Below are 21200 nucleotides of genomic sequence, written 5' to 3'. Positions count from 1 at the left end.
AACGCTGATCCTTTTTTTCAAGATTCCTTTGTTTTCTCTGTAAAACTATCACAAAGTCTTCAGCATCCTTCAGGACTTGAGCTTTCCTCAGCTAAAACTGTGTGTGCTGCTTAGTCTGAATTATCTTGTACAAAAAGTGCTTGATGTTTAACAGTAGAAGGTTATGCAGAAAACAAGCTATCATTTTCCAGCCAGCTCATATCTCACAACCTGCCAAAGCCTGTATGGCGAACACGATGTGTGGGGAAAAAGTTCTAGAATGACAGACGGAAAAACATGTTGTGGGAAACCTGAAATGCCATGAGACTCGTTCTGTTGTTAATAAAGAATGTTTTTACAAGCACAGCATCATCCCCCGTACTTTATGACATTTTAAAAAATGAAAGCTTGAGAGTGTAACATTTGCATAGAATGTGAAACAACCTTGATGCTTAGATAAGTGGCATTTCTTGGAAATAACAGTTCCCTAAGGAGAAGAGAATGGTCAAAGTGAATAATGGGCCAGAAAAACCAAACCAAAAACCAAAACAAAAAACTTGTTGCTACAAGGCATACCTCTCAAGTACTTCTAGTGCCTGAGATGAGATTTTTATATATGCTTTCTGATTACGTTTTGCAAACATATCTTAAAGGAAAACAAATTAATCGTATGATCTGCTAATCTCAAAAGGTGCACCAGATGAGTGAGTTCTTATGTAAACGTGTCATTAAAAAAAAAGCTGTCTAATGCAACATGGAGCACATTTTGTGTACATTGCAGTATATTCTATTGCAGTTAATGATTATAATTACACAAATGCCTGGATGAGGATAGCAAAAGTTCACGTCCAGCTTAATGTCGTCTGTATTTAATTTTGCTGCTTTTAAAGGAATTGTTTATATAAAAGAGTAACATTGATTTTATTAAGTGAGTCAGTGTTTAAGAAAAGAATACCAAGCATATTGTTTGACACGTGCCTTTATGTAAGCTGTGTATCTAGAATTTGTCTTTCAGCTTTTGAGCTGTGTGGTATTTCTGGCTTTTGTTTTATTCTGGCTAAATAGTCGGTACCTTGGCTGTAGAACTGATGTTTTGCTTTTTGTCTAAACCCCTCTACTTTTGTGCTTTCAACTAGAAAATTAATCAAACAAAGCCTCAAAGTTTCTTTTTCAAAACTGAAAGGCACTGGATAAAGTAGAAGTGGGGGAAAAAGAAAAAAAAAAGTCTTTCAACAACTTCTGTGAAGCCTGTACCTTCACTTCACTTCTTCACAGGACCTTGCCTCCTTTCCCTCCTATGTCAAGTTGTGGTTGCCTCTTGCTGCTGATTGAGGAAGGGCTCAAGAGGCAGGAAACAGATGCTGACAGCAGTGTCCTGGCTCAGGTCGCCTGATCACAAGTGTATCAAGCCAAAATAACCAAGTGTGTTAAATGGCCTGTGGTTCATAGTCATATTTATTGCACTACTTAAATCTAGATTTACCTAAGGATTAATGGCATTTGTGGTGTGTTTTCAAGCTTTGTCTGGAGGTCACTGTTTGCTTCTTTGTGCAGCTAGGTAGCTTTCTCCAAGTGCTTTGTATGTGATTTTTTGGTACCTCAGTAGTTACTGTCTTATATTTGACCAAAGATCAGCATGCTTAGGGGAATGCAGAAGGCCAACAGTAGAGTCCTCCATATTCAGAAAAAGCTCTGTGAAGATTTAGTTTTTAGTTCTTTGTTTTGGTTTTAGTTTTGTTTGGGGTTTTTTGGTTTTTTTTTCTGTATATGCTTTTCTTTCTTCGACCTATTCTGGTGGAAAAGATACCTGGGCACATTAGCCATACTTATGACCATAGGAAACCTTCAGCAAATTCCTAATCTGGGTTTTGGGACCTTAGCTTTTCAGGGAGAATGTCCAAAAATGCTTTATCGTACCTGCTTTCAGATTTTCTGTTTTCTTGGTATCCATTGATCAGTTGAGCAGTCTCTCATTAGAAGATACCAGAAGGGTATGGGGAATCTCAGGTTTAAAAAAAAACAAAAAAGTAATATAACAAGTGAGACTGAAGAAAATTATTATCTTAGGGGTAGACTTGATGCTCAGTGTGCCTTGAAGGCATCATGTGTCAAGGACATTTCATGCTCCTGATGCAGTGGACCGGAGCCTTTCTTTTGGCTCCCTCTGGCTTTTGAGAGAGGCCCAGACACCACCTCTGCCTTGGGATTCCCTGTTCATCCACGGTCTGCCTCTGTGTTAAAATCCCCATTTACAGGGCTGCCAGTGAGCACTGGAGCTTTCTGGTGTGCTGCAGGGCTGCTTGGGAGCCCCTGGTGAGCTCAAGGACATGGAGAGCTGCAGGGTAATGCAGGGGGTTTCTGAATGCACTCTTGTTCTTTGGTTTGACAGCATGAGAAAGGTACTTAATTGGACCATCAGAATCTTTCTTCACTCTTAGACTAAATTTCCTCCTGGGAACTGGGGGTTTTGTCTCATTTTCAGATAGGCCTGACTTTCCCTCTTCTCCCATGATTGCTGCTGCCACCATTTTTCCATTTGAGAAGGTGTTTCCAAAGATAATCTTTTATGCTTCCTGAGTGTAACTCAGTGACCTTCTTAATTTGTCCATGTTATTTTCTGCCATTTGTCTAGCTTTGGAAATTTCCATTTCCCAAATCCCTTTAGGAGAGATAGGAGAAAACTAACTTTGTGAGGATGATGAGGCACAGGTATTGTATTTGTGTTTCAGATCCCCATAAAAATTATTTTCCATTTCAGACTTAACTAAAAATCTCCTTGTAGGTTAAGTATTGGCGTTTGCTAACTGTGGGTCTGTGATAGCATCACATAAAGGTTTTCCTCTTGTATTGGTCCTCCAAAATGCAAAAGATAACAAGGAGTCACAAAAATTAGTACTTGTATAGTGTTAAGAAGCTGGCTCAGAATCCTTTTTCTGCATTAAATGTCACTTTCTATAAACTGAATGAATCTGTGTGAAAGTACTGGATCTGGTGCTTTTCTCACTGGCTTTTCCTTCTAGGGAAGAAGGACTTCGTAAGTGCCTCCCTGACAGTCATTTCTAGTGATGCAGATAGATCAGTTGAGAAACAGAGATTTTGATGTTAATTAGTTCCTATAAATTTCACAAGAATGCCTTCCCAGGTAGAAGAGAGAGATCTTAGTGCAAGCTTGTGGATCTACTTAATTTTTTTTTTTCCTAGATTTCCATAGGACACAATTTCATAGGAAGCCAAACCATATTGGTACCACTGTTCATAGAGCTGCTTGCTCTATTTGATGCTGGTTTTTAACTCAAATTATGGTTGCCTTTGCTAAACTTTTGCTGTGTTGCTAGCTTTACTGTATACCTTCCAGTTGCCAAAATACTAGAAACCACAAAAGACACCAGTGTAATAATAACAAATAAGGACAGTCTGAGATGCTGTTACTTCTAGATAGTTGACTTAATAGCCAAAATAAATACTGTTTCTGTTTTTAGTATTTATTTTAGTTACAAGCTTTTCTTACACCCCCATGAACCTCTTTTCTCCCCAAGGAATATCAGTAAATACAAGAAGACTGCTGCTCATCTGCAAAGAATTGCAAGTAGTATAAGGAAGCAAAAATTAATACTTGAGATCTGTGAATGAGTTTTAATGCAAAAAATACTGATTTTTAGATTCTAAAAATTAGACCTGTTTTCAGTTCTGTATGCATGTTGTCTCATGAAAAAGTTTGAAATTTTCATCTTGTGCTTTAAAAAAGTCCAAGTTTCTGATTTTTAAAGTTTTTCCTTTTTTGATTCCCATTTAGGATAATAAAATAATCACGAAAATACAGGCTATAAATGTAGCTATTTATAAATGGCAAGGACTGGGCATCAATGATTATAAATGCAGTTTAGCTGTTTTGATATCCTTCAAACTTGTCCTGATTATGTGTAAGTGCCAGCAGAATGAGATTACATTTGGTTTAAATTTGAGTCCTCTGTTTAAAAAGTTACTAAATTTCTGGTGGTCCAGACTCCTCTTTGAAACCCTGAAGATGATCTATTTGAGGTCTGTCTGTGCATTTTCCTTACTACATAGTTGCTTCAAGTTTCTTTAGAGACTCATCTCTTTTGGCAAACTCTTTTTATATTCCCTGCTTTAAGACAGGTTTCCTTGTGGTTATAACGGTTTCCTTTATTAGTTGTTTGTTTATATTAGAAGTGGTTTCCTTCTTAAGGTTAATTATTGTTTCAAAGAAATTGCAATTTCCTGTTCTGGTGTAGCTTGTTTTCTTTAGGTTTGTTCCACACTGTCATGATGTCTGTAAAATATTGTTTGGGAATTCTTTGTGTTTTAAAGGTGCCGTGTTCCAAGGGATGATCTTAATCATGTTTACTTTCCTCTCTGTCTTTTCTTTCAATTTTAGGTAAGAACAACTTTTCCGGGTTTTTTTGCTTTTGAAGAATTTTTCCTGTGGTAAAGTATTAATCTCTTTGTCTATCTTCCTTAACAAAATTATAACTTTTTTTGTCTGTATTTAAGGGAGGTGGGGATTGACCAGGGTTAAATGCTCTGATATGATTGCTGGAAGAGACTTTGGAAATTTCATGGAGTTGTTGGGTTTTTTTATTACTACTTTTCTGTTTGCAGAGTGACAGCACAAACAAGTTATTAATTGTCTCCTGCAATAGTTTGAGGAAGCTTGAAATAGGTTTTCCTTTCATCAAGCAGAGCATGCTGCTTCAGATATCCCATGGAGTATCTGCATACTTAAAACACCCTATCCGAAAATATATAAAGCTTATGTAGTAGTAAGTTCTTTATCTATCTCTACCTATCTACCTATCTATCAAGAAGAATGTAAAAATAGCAAAAAGTAGGTAAGGTCAACATTCATTGAATATTAAACAACGATTCAAAGGCTGATTAACTCAGGATGCAATACCAATACAAAGTTTGGTTGTTTGCTATATCTTTACTGTCTAAGCATGATGTGGGGCTGTAATGTCCTGTGTTTGCCCCTCCACAGCCATTACTAAATAGAATTGGAAGCTTCCTGTTAAAAAGCTGCAGTCCTAAGGAAAAAAAGATCTTTTATTTAGTAGAGTAGAAAAACTTCTGATTACCAGAGAATTGGTATATTGTAGAGAATGATGCAACTATAAATATGACTTCCTGTGCATTAGACATGTTTGCCAGTTGCTGGAAGCTTGAAAAAGGAAATCTTGTCTCATTAAAATTCACAATCAACCTATGGAGAGGAGCTGATAATAGCAGTCTGTTTCTTTTATCAGGGACAGTCTTGGTTCATAGTATTGCAGTTTTGCTTTTTTGTTCTTTTTCCTATACATATACAGTTTTAATTAATCAGTGAGAGGCCTGGGCATGAGGTAATGCTGGAAACCAACAATTTTAATCCTTTGATTCTTAGTAGAGAATTAATGGAAACAGAGGTATTGCTATCTCCTCGGTCAAAGCAGTGTCATTTGGACAGTGTCTAAAGGCAGGCTCTGGTCTCCTCTATGCAAAATATTCCATTGGGTTTTGTCTGGTTTTAGAAGACCAAAACTACAAGAAATAGTGTAGTTCATTCCTACTGGAAAGTAATCCTGATCTACAAAATTCTCTGGCATCTGTGTTGTCACTATTTAGTCAGAAGGACCCTCTGTAGTCATCTAGTCTGATTCTTTGGGTAATGTAAGGCAAAAATCTTTTGCTTATTATTAAAACAGATTTTACGTGGGTTTCAGTTTCTAATAAAGTCAGTGCAAGTTGCATTAATTTTAATTTTTTAAGGTCTCAAGTATGCTTCTTCCTTGCCATTCCATCTGAATGGCAGCTAATGATGTTCTCGAGTGAACTCAGTTGAACTTTGAGATGCTTTAAACCAAAAGACAAAGCTGGTAGTTGCCCAGAAGTGGGTGCATTGTGTTTGTCCTCATCTTGACCAGTCCCTACACAACTGGTTCCCATGTGGCAATGAGGAAGAGGTGGGACACAGTGTGACAAGAATGAGAGACAGTGGCAGTGGAGACATGAGAAGGAGTAAGGAGAAGGTACAGAAAAGCAGTGAGTCCCTTCTTCAGAGAGACAAGGAAATATTTTATTTCAATTAAAAGACCTAGAATTTAAAGGCTAGGATTCCTCCTGTTACTTTCTACATATTGGCCTTAACCTTGTTGAACTTTTTTAAGATAAGCAGACTTCAAATAGACTTGAGCCCTTGGGGTAGTGGTTCTCAGTTGATGGGGAAAACCTGAGGAGGAAAGGGGAAAGTGCACATTTCATCTCCTGCACGTGCTGTTGCTTGGACTTCTGCTTATGCACTCAGTCACTGTTCTCCTTTCCCGGCATCTCTTTGGTTGGTTGAAGACTTACCACATTTGAGAGTTTGTGGCTCAGCAAAACTTTTAATTACTGTTTAAGAGCACTGCATTAGTTTCCCTCTGTCAGCTACCCACCTCCATTGGCTCTCCCTCTTTCTATCCAAACTGCTGTGCAGTCCTATGTGCCAAGGAGGTTGTGGCACCTGCTCTGGGTCACAGCAGGAGCAGAGAGGGAATATTGCATCAAGACTTCACAAACAGCACAAGACTGGGCCATAGGGGTGACCTAGCTAAAGTGCAATTTTATTTTTTTTAATATGCAGTAGCTTGGGAGCAGGGAGGAAAGAAGAATCCACAGTTAAATAATTGTAGATTTCACATCCTTGAGGTCAGTTTGTGCCCTGGTTTTATAATAATTTCATGTCATTCAGTTGAGAAAGTAGTTAAGAGTCCTACTTTTTGATTACAGGTAGAAACACTTCTTTATTTAATCTGAATTTGTTTCCATGACTTGAAAGAGCCCTATTCCTACAATCTGTTCTGAAGATTTCCATTATCACAACGTTTATAATCTGGGAAAAAAATTCAAGTGTGGAGTCCAGATTATTTATTTTGAAATATGAACTTAAATATTCTGAGTTGTGGGTTTTTTTTTACCTGTCTTTGATTTTCATATCCTTTACTGACACTTCCTTAAAAGACAAAAAAGAGTTAAATATAGATGTAGATTACATCACTTGGTCTGTAGTACTTATATTTTCTACAAGGATACCAGTTTACTGCCAAAATATGACTCAAAAGATCAATAGCAAACAATCTGTACAAGTTTACACAAGAGAACTGAAGTATTTCATTCCGTAAGCATTATGCTTTAAAAGCACACATTGCAAAAATAGATACTTCTTTGGGAAGACTACTTTCTTAATTTTCACTGTTGCTTTCAGAAGTATGTCCAAATAGTTAGAGGTTGTTTTTTTCCTGAGAAGTCTGTTGCTTCACACTGAGAATGTAGGGAATTGGAATGGCTATGGCTCCAAATGTTTGCACTTAAGAGAGGTCAGTCATAATATTTCTTTCCACAAAGACAGTCCTAATTGAAAAAAAAAAACAACTTCTTAATTTACAGGTTTGATGTATTTTTACTGTACCAAAGAATTCAAATGGAGTTCTGAAAGGTGTGTTCCTGTTTAAGGGTATGCTGGTCATGGTGGCTGTGGTTGAGGGAAGTACATTCACCATGTTTTTATAAACATTGTTAAGCAGTGCACATAATGTTAAATGTGATTTGATTCTTTTGAAACACCGTTGATTATTTTCTTTAAAATCTGTGTATTAAGAAGTGAGTGATACTTTTTCCAAGAAAATTATTTGAACATCAAAATATTGGACTAATAGACTCTGATTTTTGTATATTTGTTTTTTGTTGCCAATGTCAAACATTTTGGTCCTCAGTCATTGCCTTTAAAGTTCTAATCCACTGTATTTTGGTCTGTTAGGAAGTCTAGTATCAGAAGGGGAGAGGAGCTGCACACTTTCCCCTCTTTTTCAATGTAAAAAATTGCATTCAAATCTCTCAAGCTCTAGAAGGAAAAATGTGTAGTTTATTAATGAATCTTGCCCTTCTTCCTCAGCTCATGCTTTTTATTAAACTCTTGGGCTCCTGATTTAACATTATTTATACAGAAACTGATAAAGCCTCCACCGCATTTCCAGCAATTCTAGAGATGTCCTTCCCATCTACAGATAGTAATGTTTGATAGTGTTGGGTTCCTTTCAGCTTTAAATGTTTGAGTATAGCTTTTAAGATTTGAGAAAAAGCACACATTTTAGAAAAACAACTGAGGATGGAAAAGTAAAAATTGGAAAATCAAAAAGTGGTGTAAAAAGGAAAGAAGGGCAACTCAGGTAGTCAGGGCTTTCATCTCTGGGTTAATTGCTGAGTGTTCCTTACATTTGGCACTTGTCTGTTGAAACTGAGATAAGAACCTTCATGATTCTTAGCAGTTTACCCACCACAAAGTCTTTTTCTCCTTTTACAGAGATCTTGTCAAAATGCTATGACAACTAGGCTGGTTTTAGACAAACAGACCCTGGCTCAGAAAAGACAGTAAGTCTGCAAGTCAAATGTGGAGGGCAGCCATTGGCACTGAAAGAAGTAAAAAACCACAGATTGTTTTCTCGTTGGATGAAGAGCTTAAAGCAACGTAAAGTTAATTGAAGAATTCCTTGAAAGTGAAGTCAGCCTAAAATAAAAGCTTAGGGGTCTATAATTTACTAAATGTGAAAGCTTTGTAAGCAGTAGTGAACCTGAAAGTTTGAAAAGAACATGTTTTAGTAAACATATCTGGCTTGTGTTACAGACTGTCCTGTTTTAATTATTTGTCCAAATAATGTAGACTTGCAGTAGGATCTCTAATTAGGCACGGTTTGATTTATTGAGCTGGCCCCATATAAACCATGATGTCATGCTGTACTGCTCAAAATTACAGCTCTGCTCTTGCAGTTTAAAGATGATTATTTTTAACTTTGGAATGTTTCAGTTTTGTGCATCTTGGCTTTTGGCTTTGTGAACTTAAGATGTTCTTCCTCCCCCAGATCAAAGCAATTTGCTGTAATGTCACCAGAACAAAAACCACTGAGACAGACTTCTGAACGCTCTCAGCTTTAAACGTTGTTGGTAAATAAGAAGAAAGGCTCTTAAGAATATTCATGCTTGCTCTCAGAGGGGTTGTAGGTATTGAACCTACAATAGGTACTGTAGGTATTGAAGTGTTTTTTTGCCAGGTGTCCAGATGCTGATGCCATTCCAGAGCAGGAATGCTTCATATAAGTCTCTAAGAGGTATAAGTTTTCTGCTGTAAATGATGAAAAAGGGGAAAAAGAACAAGGAGAAGAAAAAAGGGAGGGAAGAGAGGATCTACACTGCTTGTTACTGCAGATAATAATGATTTACTAGGAACTCTCACACATGAGTTTTTACTCTTACGTGTTGCATTTGCTGCTTATATCTCATTTGAACAGGAAACTTTGCCTTTAGTTAAACCCTGTTCTGTTCCAAATGCAAAGGGAAGGCTTTTCACAGGTTTTCCATGTTTTCATACAGAGGAGGTTTCACTTCAGCATAAGTGAGCAGCATCCCTTCCTGCCTGCATCCCTGATCTGGACCTGTGGGCAAAGGGACAATACAGAGCAGGGTGTGGAGGAAGGGAGGACTGAAAGTTAGGTCAGAGTATAGTGTCTCCTGCCAACAAGTTCTAGCATGTTAAAAAGAAAGCAGGCATTTCAGGGGAGGGGAAGGCTTTCAGTGAAGCTGTCAAAACTATTTTAGGCTAGGACAGGGTCTGACAGCAAAATGGGAGGGGAAGAAGAAGAAAGGCATGGAGATGTGACACTTACACTGTAGGCACTTAGTTACCTGTAGATGTCAAAAGGTGGAAGTTGTGTCTGGGAGGCAGTAGCTGCGACAGAGAAAGGCAGACTCCATTTTCTAACAGAAAAATAAGGAGAATTTCTGACTGGAAGGGGCTGGTTAAAATGTCTTCCTGTGGGTTTATAGGAAGACTTAGTAAGCTGCTGTTGACAGTGATTGCAGTGTTTCAGGCCCCGTGGATGTTGAGAACAATGCATGTTGAGTCATTGCAGAGCTATACTTCTCATGAGGAGCCTTGATTACATAGCAGTTTCTATACTATAAATTGTGTACATAAAACTAGATTACAGCTTAAAAAACGCATAAAAAGCTGTGGGATTTTGCAGGGGTTTATTTAAGGGTATTCTCAAATGTGTATCACATTTTTAATATAATCAGTTGTTGACTAACATACTGTTTTTAGATGTGGAACTGCTTTTAGTTGTCCTATAGCCAGTTTCAGTTTTCAGTCCTAATGAAGACTGGAGAAAATGTTGCTTAGGGGGAAAGGGGAAAGGAGTTCACTCGGTGCCAGTGAATGTAAATAGATGGAAAGTATGTGCAAGTTTGCTAACAAATGATATGTAAAGTGGAAAGATTGGATGTCTGAGTTCAGTTTAAAAAAATGCATATAAATTTGCTTGTTTTGACCTGGCAAAGTTGCCAACTGAAAACAAGTTTAACCATTTAGATTAAGATGAAAGCCTTAATCCTTCGAGTATTTAGGTCTCTGGTTTGCAGTGAGTAACATGGGGTTTGTGATGTCTTTATTGTAACATAATATAAATAGAAATTCAATGAAGTTTAACATTCAATGATTTTCCATCTTGTTGATTATAACCCTCTGAGAAGCTTTTCACGCTGACTGAAATCTCTGGGAACAGCCAGCTCTTGGTGATGAGCAGACCACCTGTCTTGTTTTGATGAAATGAAAGTAAGTGGTAGATTTCAGATAATTCTGTGATGAGATGCTCATGCTTTATCTTGTGTTAACAACACATATACATCTTTTTTTTATATCAATCACAAAATCTGAATATAATCCCTTTCCAGGATGGTAATTAGCAGATAGGTGAAATAGATCTTCCTATGAAATTTGAGTGGAGTGAGTATCATCCACTGTGTGTGTCTGAGCACATGCATGCACATGCATTGGTTTTTTCCTTATTTTCTTTAATGACTCTGGCAATATACTTGGCAGTGAAACAGATACAGTCAGACCTTGAGGAACTTATGACTGACAGCAGTTTAATTCTTTTCTGTGTAATAAATAACTGATACAGGGTTTGGGGGGTTTTTTTTTGGCAGCTCTTTTCCTAATATTTACTTGCTGAAACTAGTCTTGCATATTAAGGAACAACTTCCCTCTCAGAGGTACAGCAGCTTCTCCATCCCATTTGTGTCCATCCCACTTAATGTCTTTTCCTGAGACTGGAAGTTCACCCACAAGCTATGTCACAACTCTGAAGTTACATTGTAGGTTTGAAGTTGTGATCTTTAGCCTGCATTGTATACTGGAGTGATCTTAATGGCCAAACAAGATAAGAGGCTGATGATTGTCATGAGAAACTAAACAGGGAGGTGGAACAGGAACATGCCTGCTGTGATGCCTCTGGAATTGCCAGAAGGTCACCAGATGGAAAGTAATAGCACTTTCCTTTTACAGCACTTTCAGGGGTTTGCTTTTTCTCTATGATGTAAAGCTGTGTAGTGTAACATAAAAACCACCAGTCTCTTCAGTCACACATGCCTGAAATTACATTATTGATACCAATGCCAAAAACAGCTGGGATCCCAATGTACAAAAGTACTTGAGCAGAGAGATGGAGGTGGTCAAATCCTGTGCACAGGGAGTCTCAGGAATGGGAAGTCATGTGAATGACATGAAGGTACAGGGAGGAACACATCTAGCAGACATGTAATGTGAACAAGTTCCTTGGTATAATGCAATAATGGTGTATTGGTCACATACAAGAGGTTGCTACATGTTTCTATCCCCTCATTGTCATTTTCTCAGCTACCTTTTTTTTTTCCTCTGGTCTGTTTCCATTGGAATGAGCAATCTCAACCAAAGAAAGCTTAAGGAGTTTATCTCTGCTAGCCTGTCTTGGGTGGAAATAATTAGGAAGTGACCATGGAAGCAGCTCAGCTAGCTTGAGAAGTGTTAACCTGCTGTGTGGCAGTGGGGGGGAAGGGGAGACACAGCCGCTGGGGAGGGGTGACCCCTGGCAGGGTACACCTGCTCACAGCCAGTGATGGGGTCTGCTCTGCAAGTAGGGGTTGAAAAGGCAGATTCACACAGATTATCATATGACCTCTGTCTCTTAGTTTGCTAACTTGAGCATGGTTAGCAGAGAGGCTGTGTGTGAATTTACCAGCGTAAGTGGCCGCACGCTTAAAGGCAGACTGCTGCACTCCTTGGCAAGGATTAAAAATAACACAGTTTTTGGTATTGCTGTTTGCAAGACCACTTCTGACTGGCATAGTGGAGGATGTGCTATTCCTCAAATTTAGCTACAAGTTTTCCCTGAGTAAAACTTGGGTTTATTATTGTTTGTATCTGGAATTCAGGAGGGAATACTAAGATGATTCATGGGCACTAAATAACATGTTAGCACCATCATGGGAGGCAAGTTTAGAGAGGAGGAAATGGAGATGAGTGGCCTAAAGGTGCAGAGGGAATCAGTTTCATAGCCAAAATTAAGCTTTGGCTCCAGACATCAAGCCTCTGGAAAATCCTAAACTATGTGAATTTCATGTCATCACTGTCCAGCCTTGTAATCTAGAGTAATTTATAAATCTGCATCTGTAATGGATAAGATTCACATAAACCACATCCTTTAACAATAAAAACTTCTATTAAATAATTAAGTAATAAAAAGATCACGCCATCAGTGACATGATTAAATGGAGAAGTCCCATGGCTTCTTTGTATCTCTCTTCTCCTTCCTGAGCAGATGCTTTGTGTCAGACCAGTGTCTATCTAGCTCAGTATCTCATCTCCAGCCATAGCCATTAGCCACAGAAAGATTACAGGAATGAGGCAAGTGTACAGTCACACTTGTTTGGGTTTTTTTCCCCCCTCCCCTACATCCTATCATTTTCAGCAACTCTGCTCAAATTCTATTCTGAACTCAATTTTCAGCTTTGAATTTTGGAAATAGATGTGGCATAGATGTGGCAACATATCTATAGTAATCTGTCTTTTCTTCTGAAGACTGTGACTCTGCACAACCAAGCCTTCCTCTTACACATTTTATAATCTCCACCTGCACGTGGCATGTTGTGATATATACACTTGGGCTTGAGAAGTTTCTTAGAGCAGGGTAAGTTCAACTGTCCACCCTAGTTTAGGAAAGACCAGAAATGTGGTGAATCTAATTACTGTGTTCTCTTATCCAGAATAACTTGTAGTTATGGAAACTATGAAAAGACACTTTCCTGTATGGATTTAAAGGGAGGCAAGGAAGCCTCTTACAAAATGTCAAGAAGTCACTGGGCTTTTTTTTCTTTACAGAGCTCTGTAGCTGTCTCTTTGCCAAGGAGTGGATAGGCCTCTCATTTATGTGAGCATCATGACATGCATACAGTGAATGGCTTTTGCATTGATCAGAGGCCACCCAACATGCTCAGTGAATTTTGAGAAAAGACTTATTGCCCTTGAAGTTCTTCTCTGAGTATGGTTATTTAAGAACATCATAAAATGGCCTTACTAAAAATGGTAAAAGTGGGTGATTAAAAAAAGAAAAAAAGTGGGAGGTTTTAGTAGTTATACCTGTGACTGCTTTTAAATGTTGACAGAACAAGAGAAATCAGAATAACACATTTCCTCTGGTTTTCATTGTGGGGCACAGGAGTCAAACACCCAGTGTGATGTTCTCGGAAGAAACAGTTTCATTTTTCCTAATGTGGACATGCAGTACTGAAGCTTTCTGTTTTATGACTGAGCTGTTCTAAAATACTGTTTATTGTCAGTCTTTTCACATCTGAATCATGTTATTTAATCCAGATTTTAGGTGAAACCACTGCCAGACTTGCAGGATAGACAAGTGCTTAGAGAAACCAATGGGTGTCAGGCACTCTGATTGTTTTAGTTATTTAGACTGATGGATTTCACACATGGAGAAAAAAATGCTAATTTCTGTTCTCAGTCTATATAGATTTACAGGTTGAATGAGGAGTACAGCTGATTTATTTTTGGGGGGGGGGTTTTCTTAAGAAAAAGATCCTTATAGGAAATATAGCAGACTTTTCCTTTGCTTATGCTATGCATTTGGAAACAATGTGTGTAAGGTTGGTTTTCTGCAGTACCTCTGTAATCAATGGTTGTATTTCTGTCCTCCTTGTGTGTGATTCTTTCCTGCAGAGGCAGGCAAGAATAGAATAAGCTAGGTCAACAAAGTATCTCTACCCCTCTTACACTTCACAATCCCATTGTCTTACTTTTTATTGATTTGTTTGCTTGGTTTAAAGGATAAGAAACAAAATAAAAAGTGACCCTGTAAAAATAGTCTGAGGTGGTTCCTTTAACAGTCTCTTGAAAATCTCAGTGCCAGTTTTATGCAGATGTTAAAGACAATATTGGTACCTGCATGTTTCCATCTGACTTCCTGCACACTAATTATTCTGTCACTTTTTTCCACCATGTGCTTCACTAGCATTGTTCAGACCCAGAATTTAATTGCTGTCAGTAACGCCGGCCAGTGAATACTATGAAACAGGATTTGGTTTTGTCAGGAAATTGTCATAGGCTTACAGCTTGAGGCTCCATCTGCCATTAAAGTTCTTGTTGTTCCTGCTGCTGAGTCTTTGCGCTTGGAACCAATTCACTGCAGAAGAAGCTCATGCATACTCTGATGCTGCCTTTTTGTGCAGTCATTTGGATTGAGCAAGCATTTTGCTGGGGAACAGGATTTGGTTTCTTTTCACCTTCATTTAAATTCTACCAACCAGCCCAAGCAGGAGGATAAAAACATTTGCTGTATTCCATTCAGATGGAGACACCCCCTCTTCCTGCAAATAAACACCAGTGTCTCGTGATTTCATTAGTGCAAACCTAAGGCAAGGGCTTCTCGTTCCATCTGTCAGGGTTTGCATATGCTTTGTTGCATACTGACATGACACAGGTTGTTTTTTCCTTACTGCAACTCTTCCTTTTATGAAAAGTGCTTCTCCTTTTATCTCCCTTACTTTACAAAGGTGACTGAAACCTGAAGAAGGGTGTTGGTACCTGGAAATTTACGGGTACTTTTAGCTATAGGAATTATATCTAGTAATAGATACTACCTCTGCAGTTTCTGAAGTATTTTAAGAGCTTTCATATAATCCTGTATGTATGAGCTTCTGATTTATTTTTCTTGTTTCTAGACCTAGTCTTTATCAAATGAAAGTAATGAAATCTCAGAGAGCTATACCTGAGAAGCAGATGGTCCCTGTTGGCTTAGAACATATGTGCCTAGTCATGATTGCTACGGTTCTTTTTTTCTGTTCTTTTTAAAACTCATGGCTAGAACACAGCGTATGCTGTAATTCTTTCCATTTGCGGAGTCCTCTGATGACTGCAAGCTGCTCTGTAAACATTTTTTGGTCTGACAGTAATTTTCAGAGTCTGGAGCCTTGTCCATTTTTGGTGGGAATGTGACAGCAATTTGCTCAGGGTCACCCAGTGTATTAACTGGAGCATAGTGGTAACTTAGTTTTTTACATTTTTTGCTTTTTTGATGATTCTCTTTTTCTCTGCATTACGTGGAATAGTGGTGTGCAGCATATCTTGAAAATTATTAGAAAAATTCTTTAGGCTGACAGCAAAAAGTGTGGAGAAAACCATGAGAATTTGGAATAAGTAATTATTACTTCCTTGTATGTTTTTAAAATAATGATAATTGAGAATAGGAGATTAAGTGGATTACACTAGCAGTCTTACAATTACACTTCCTTGTGGATTTTTTCAGATTATAGAGATACTGTTTTTTACTCATGTTTATGTGTAATCTTAAATTTAGGATAATTTCTAGAATATTGGAGTAGGACACATAAGAAGTGTGGGTGTTTTCAGTCACTGAGCTACAGAAAATCATTTCAGTACTAGGTATATAAGAAAGGCCTTGTGGAAGTATTTTAATCTCCCTAATGGAAAGGTACATTTAATATTGTTGGATTTTCTTCCCTTTCCCCTCTTTAATTCTGGTAATTTATGTGGATTGGTGTGTCTGTCGCTACTTCAGTCAATGTGTTTTTGAAAGATGTCTTTACTTCCAGTGGTAGTAAACTATTTTGAGTAGTTAATTGTATTCCCTATATATTAAATAACTTGAGAATTTCAGATTATTGAATAATGTAATTACAGGGGTTTTTAAACATTTTTTAAACTTTCTGTGGATATCTCACCTCCTTAACAAGGAGTTCTTCTAGGGTGTTGAGACTGTTTTACAAAGGTGTATTAAATGTAGCATTCATTCAGAAGCTGTTTCTTATGTAGGAGGAAGGAGTGGTTTTCAGGCAGCAATTGTTAAGAAATTTAGGGTTTGTGTATTTTTTTAATCTAATCCATGAACTCATGTTGCCATGGATTATTACCCAAGTTAAATCTGGTACACCTGTACATAACATAATCATGTCACTGAGAATGCATTTCTCTCATCTTCCCTGTGCCCAGACCATTCTCACTTTCACAGTCAAGATTCTATGGCCCACCTACTTTTATTTATTTCTGTGTAATTGCAGACTTCAGATATTTTAGTGATTGTGTTCATAGCAGGGAATTCCCCTACACTTGCAACACTTTTTACAGGGTGGATGGAAGTACTCATAATGTTACCTTTCACAATCAATTGGAAAATACTACTAGTGTGTAAAAATGAGGCTGTTCTGCTGTGTGCTGAATCTTTGCTTGAGATGAGGTTAAGAACATTTATTTCCTGTTCCACTTTCATAACCAGTTAACCGATTTAGCATCTTAGATTTACTGAGCTTTTCAGTTTCTAATAAGAGATGGGGCATTTGGCAGACTTGTAAATTATATGTTAAGGTTTCTCCCAGGAGTAAACTATGTATGGTTCTAGTTAATAACACTGGTATTCAGTAAGGAAGAGAGCAAACATGACAGTAGTTTAGGAAGCAGGTGAGGTAACATCTGGTGGAAGGTTCCCTAGCAGCTCAAGTAACTATACAGATGCTAAGTGTTTTTATTTTTCCCTGTGCAATGCTCAGCTTTGCTTATGATGTTTGTATATTCATTACTGGAATAGACACACCCCACCCCCAGTATATGGGATGTGATTGAATCAGTGAAGCTATGAAGCCTATGAAGCTGAAGAAAATAATTTGGGAGAATATGGAAATGCTTTACTTAAAAATGCATCAGTCAGCATAGTAAGAAAGCTTTTGGTTGTTTCTCTCCCATGTCCACTAATGTTTGTATGTAATCTAGTCTATACTACCTCATATTAAAATCATCTGTATTTTACCCTAGGTCACAGGTATTTTGCTAATCTACAGCCACATCTGAACTGTTAATGCATGCAGAAACAGATTCAGCTTGGCTGTTACCTTTTCTTACAGTGTTTGTGCTATTGTTGGTTTGTTTGGGTTTTTTTTTCATAAACCTTCTCTACCTGAAACTTTGAATATTATTTGCACATGAGAATGGTTTATGCCAGCTCTTAGTTTACTTATTGAGTCTGGAAAGGTAAAAAATGAAGCAATTTGTGTAATTGTGAAGTAATTCCTCCCCCTTCTGCAAGCAAAATGCTATCTTTTTTGGGGCAACACAGCTCCATTAAGGCTTTGACAACAGCTGCACATGTGATTAAACATTGATTATTTTTTTTTCTTTTTTTATGTAGCATCTTATCAGAAATATTTATGGAAACTTTATCAGTCAGTCATCACACCTGTTCAGGTCACATTAACTCATTTAATCTTTGCAGCAGACTGAGGAGAGCCATCCCTCTGAGATTCAGAGCAGCTGCAGCGCTGTCCGGGCTGCCAGCATCACAGTTGCACGTCCCAGACAACGTGGTCAGATCTACTTTTCCTGCTGGGTGCACAGTTTCCTTTCAGAGTGCTACACTGATGGGGAAGGACAGTAACTTTCTTCAAACTTGCCACGTTCTTCATGGCTTAAATCGTCCATTTAAGTTAATCAGTGTCTAATCATAGAATTGGCTGGGTTGGAAGGGACCTCAGAGATCATTGAGTCCAACCCTTGAACCACCGTTACGGTTGCTAGACCATGGCACTGAATGCCACATCCAGTCTCTTTTTAAATATCTCCAGGGACAGAGAATCCACTACTTCCCTGGGCAGCCCATTCCAATGCCTGACCACCCTCTCCGTAAAGAAATTCTTTCTAATGTCCAACCTAAACCTCCCCTGGCACAACTTGAGACCGTGCCCTCTTGTCTTGCTGAGAGTTGCCTGGGAAAAGAGACCAACCCCCCCCCTGGCTACACCCTCCTTTCAGGGAGTTGTAGAGAGTGATGAGGTCTCCCCTGAGCCTCCTCTTCTCCAGGCTGAACACCCCCAGCTCCCTCAGCCTCTCCTCATAGGGTCTCTGCTCGAGTCCCTTCACCAGCCTGGTTGCCCTCCTTTGGACCTGCTCCAGGACCTCAATCTCCTTCCTAAACTGAGGGGCCCAGAACTGGACACAGGACTCAAGGTGTGGCCTCACCAGCGCTGTGAAGAGACTGCTGTGGCCTGTAGTGTGGTTAGAGCTCAAGGTAATCAAAATGTTTCATCTCCTTTTATTGGCCTGAATAAAAGCTGGGTCTGTGTGCGAGCTGAATCTGGGTGGGGACAGAGTGGGATGTCCTCTGGCATGACCATGAAGAATTCCCAGAGTCCATAATGGTGTATTCATTTGAGAAACCTTGTTTAAAGTATTTCAAAGAATGCATAATTTGAAGCTCATGTTGTCGTGTCCCTTGGTTATCCCACTTAATGTCTGGAAGATGGGCATGAATGTCAATTCCTTTTAAACAGGCTGAGCCTTCGTGCATCATGAATGTGCCCCTTTTTAGTTTTAGCTTGCCATGATGTTTGTAATTACTGGTTAGAGGCTTCAGCAGGTGCTAGGGACATGTCTGTTTCTGAGAGCTGCAGGGTTTTTCTGACAGCTGAATGTGAACTGGGTAGATCAAGGAGTTTCTCTTCTTTTTATTAAGTAAGATTTTAGATAAATCAGAGTAGTTAAAAAATGTGTTCAGTTTTGACTATTGCTATAAAGATCCATCTAATTTTTCTTGTGTTACTAAGACACAGAAAAATTCCAAGATCTTTGTCACATGTTCTCAACACAGCATATCTGAGAAATTTGAGCTACTGTATACTTTCCACTGTGACCCCAAATACGGGAAGGATGGAAAGCTGAATAGTCCTTCATCTTGATGATAGTTGAAGAAGTGTTACACTACCACATGCAATAATTTTCTCATGGACGAATGATTTGGTGTGTTTGGAGTCTTTCTACTCTCTTCTGGTTTACATTTTTCTAGTTCCTGTTTTCCAACTACTAATTGCAGTATGTTTTCAAAACAATAATATGGGGAATTGCTAATTAAAAGGAAAAAAGCTGAACTTGGATGTGTGCCAAGTGTAACTTGCCAAAAACTTTGGCCACATGACCAACTTTGGGAGGGAAAAGAGAGAGGCAGCTCCCTCCCCCCCCTTGAATTCTTAATTATGATAAATGAGTTGCTGCATTATTAGGAACATAACATAATGGCCATGCAATTAAATATTTACTTGAGAGTTTATTTAGTACAGCTTTACTTCTTTTTAAGCTACAGATTTCTTCATTATGTCTTTTCTTGAACGGTTAGGTCTTCCTAAACTCAATCTCAGTATCTGTGATGTTAAAGAAACCAGAGCGTGAGGTCAAAATTTCCATTACATAGCCAGTGAGGAATTTCAAGGAACAATGCCAAAATCACTTAAAAAAATAAATCTAAAGGAAAAGATGATTCATCAATCAACATTTGCAGTTCTAGAAAATAGAATTAGTTGTATATGTTCTGGGTACAGAGAAAGACAGAATGCACCCAGTCTGACTGGCAAGGGTAAATCAGGGTGATTTTATTGTTTGTTTGTTTGTTTGTTTGTTTCCAGAGGTTTTTACCTTGACCTCTGCTGCTTTTCCTCCACAAGAGGAGGACCCGAAGTAGCACACATTTTCAGGTTGCAGTAATCATTACCTTTTTAGAGCTACAGCTGTCTATCAAAAAGAAAAAAATATTTTATGGCTTGTTGTGGTTTGCACTAATTAGCCAAGCTGCTGAAAGACAAAAGGAACAGTATCCTCCTGTGCTTAACTTCTCCTGTAACTGTAAGAACTTTTAAGTCAAGGCCACCTGCAAGACCGAAATACAGCATTTTGTACTTGATGGAGGTGACAAACTTCTGCTTTAGTAAGTAGAAGTAACGTGAAAGCGAAAAAGACCTCATAAAGGGCTGTTTCTTTCCTTCTAAAATACTGAAGTGTGCAGGAGTTAATGTCTTTGTAAGAGGTAATTCTGAGTTATGGCAGCATCTCTGGTGGAGTGGGACAGCCTTTCATGTTGTGTCATGCCAGCCCATCAGTGGGAGAGGCACTTGCTGGTGCTTTTTGTCTTCTCTCCCCATTGAGCTGCACAAACTTTTTGCTGTGCTAACCTTACATATGAAGAAAACAATGAGTGTTGGGACTTCAAGGAGCTAAAGCTAGAGATAATCAGCCACATTAAGAATAGCATACCAACTAAAGGTGTGGCTTCTGTATGCATTGCTCTTTGGCCTGAGAATTAATCTAGTCAATATTGTAATTATTTTTAAGTAGGAAGCATGTGCTTGTATGCTCGAGTCTAAATGTTGGTTTTACACATTTCCCTGTGTCGTCCTGTTTTTACCTGGAGTAATAGTATGGCAATAGTCAGACATGAGCAGTCTTGCAGTACATGCTTTTAGAAAGGGGATGTGAACTGCTAACAGTCTCTGCCTGTCATATGTGTTTTTCCTGCATTTAAGCTTCATGCTTCTCTATATTAGAGTTCCGAAGATGTAGCAACGTATTTTGAGCTCACTTCTCTTATTGAAGCAGTTAATGTTTGTGCAGGCTGCCTGTTCCTTCTGAAGCCTAAACCTGGCAGAGCCCTGGGAATATCCTTTGACTCAGTATTGATGGGGAAAACGCTACAGGTGAAGGATCTCACTTCTGAAACTTGGCAGTTTTGAAAATACTTTGAGAAACATTTGAGACTCTTCTGGGCAGATAACCTGTCATTGAACTGTTCCCACCACTGATGACAGATGCATTTACAGCATGACACTGTGGGGCTAAGGGAGTGCAGTCTGTGCCATGTGCTGGTTCAGGAGCTGGAGTGCAGGCTTGAGTGAATGTAAGCAAACAGCTCATTTTAAGTTAATATAAATAGGGGCAAGAGTGAGATGGTTGAAGAGTCCTTCTGAGGGTTAAATGGGAGTGCTGAAGCAAGCAATGAGTTCCTTCATCTGCTTCCCCTTTCCTAAGGTTTTGTGCCTTC

The 21200-nt window shown here is 38.6% G+C and overlaps 2 protein-coding genes across 2 annotated transcripts in view; one reads left to right on the top strand and one right to left on the bottom strand.

The window, feature by feature from the left end:
* Positions 1–21200, top strand: part of CMSS1 (cms1 ribosomal small subunit homolog) — a 229432-nt gene that overhangs the window by 110748 nt on the left and 97484 nt on the right. The window lies entirely within an intron of this gene.
* FILIP1L (filamin A interacting protein 1 like) overlaps positions 1–21200 on the bottom strand; it is a 149425-nt gene that overhangs the window by 108861 nt on the left and 19364 nt on the right. The gene's annotated exons all lie outside the window — the stretch shown is intronic.

This window comes from Calypte anna, chromosome 1, assembly GCF_003957555.1.
Source record: "Calypte anna isolate BGI_N300 chromosome 1, bCalAnn1_v1.p, whole genome shotgun sequence".
NCBI lineage: Eukaryota > Metazoa > Chordata > Aves > Apodiformes > Trochilidae > Calypte > Calypte anna.
The sequence above is the reverse complement of the archived record's forward strand: the minus strand, read 5'-3'. Positions and strand labels throughout refer to the sequence as shown.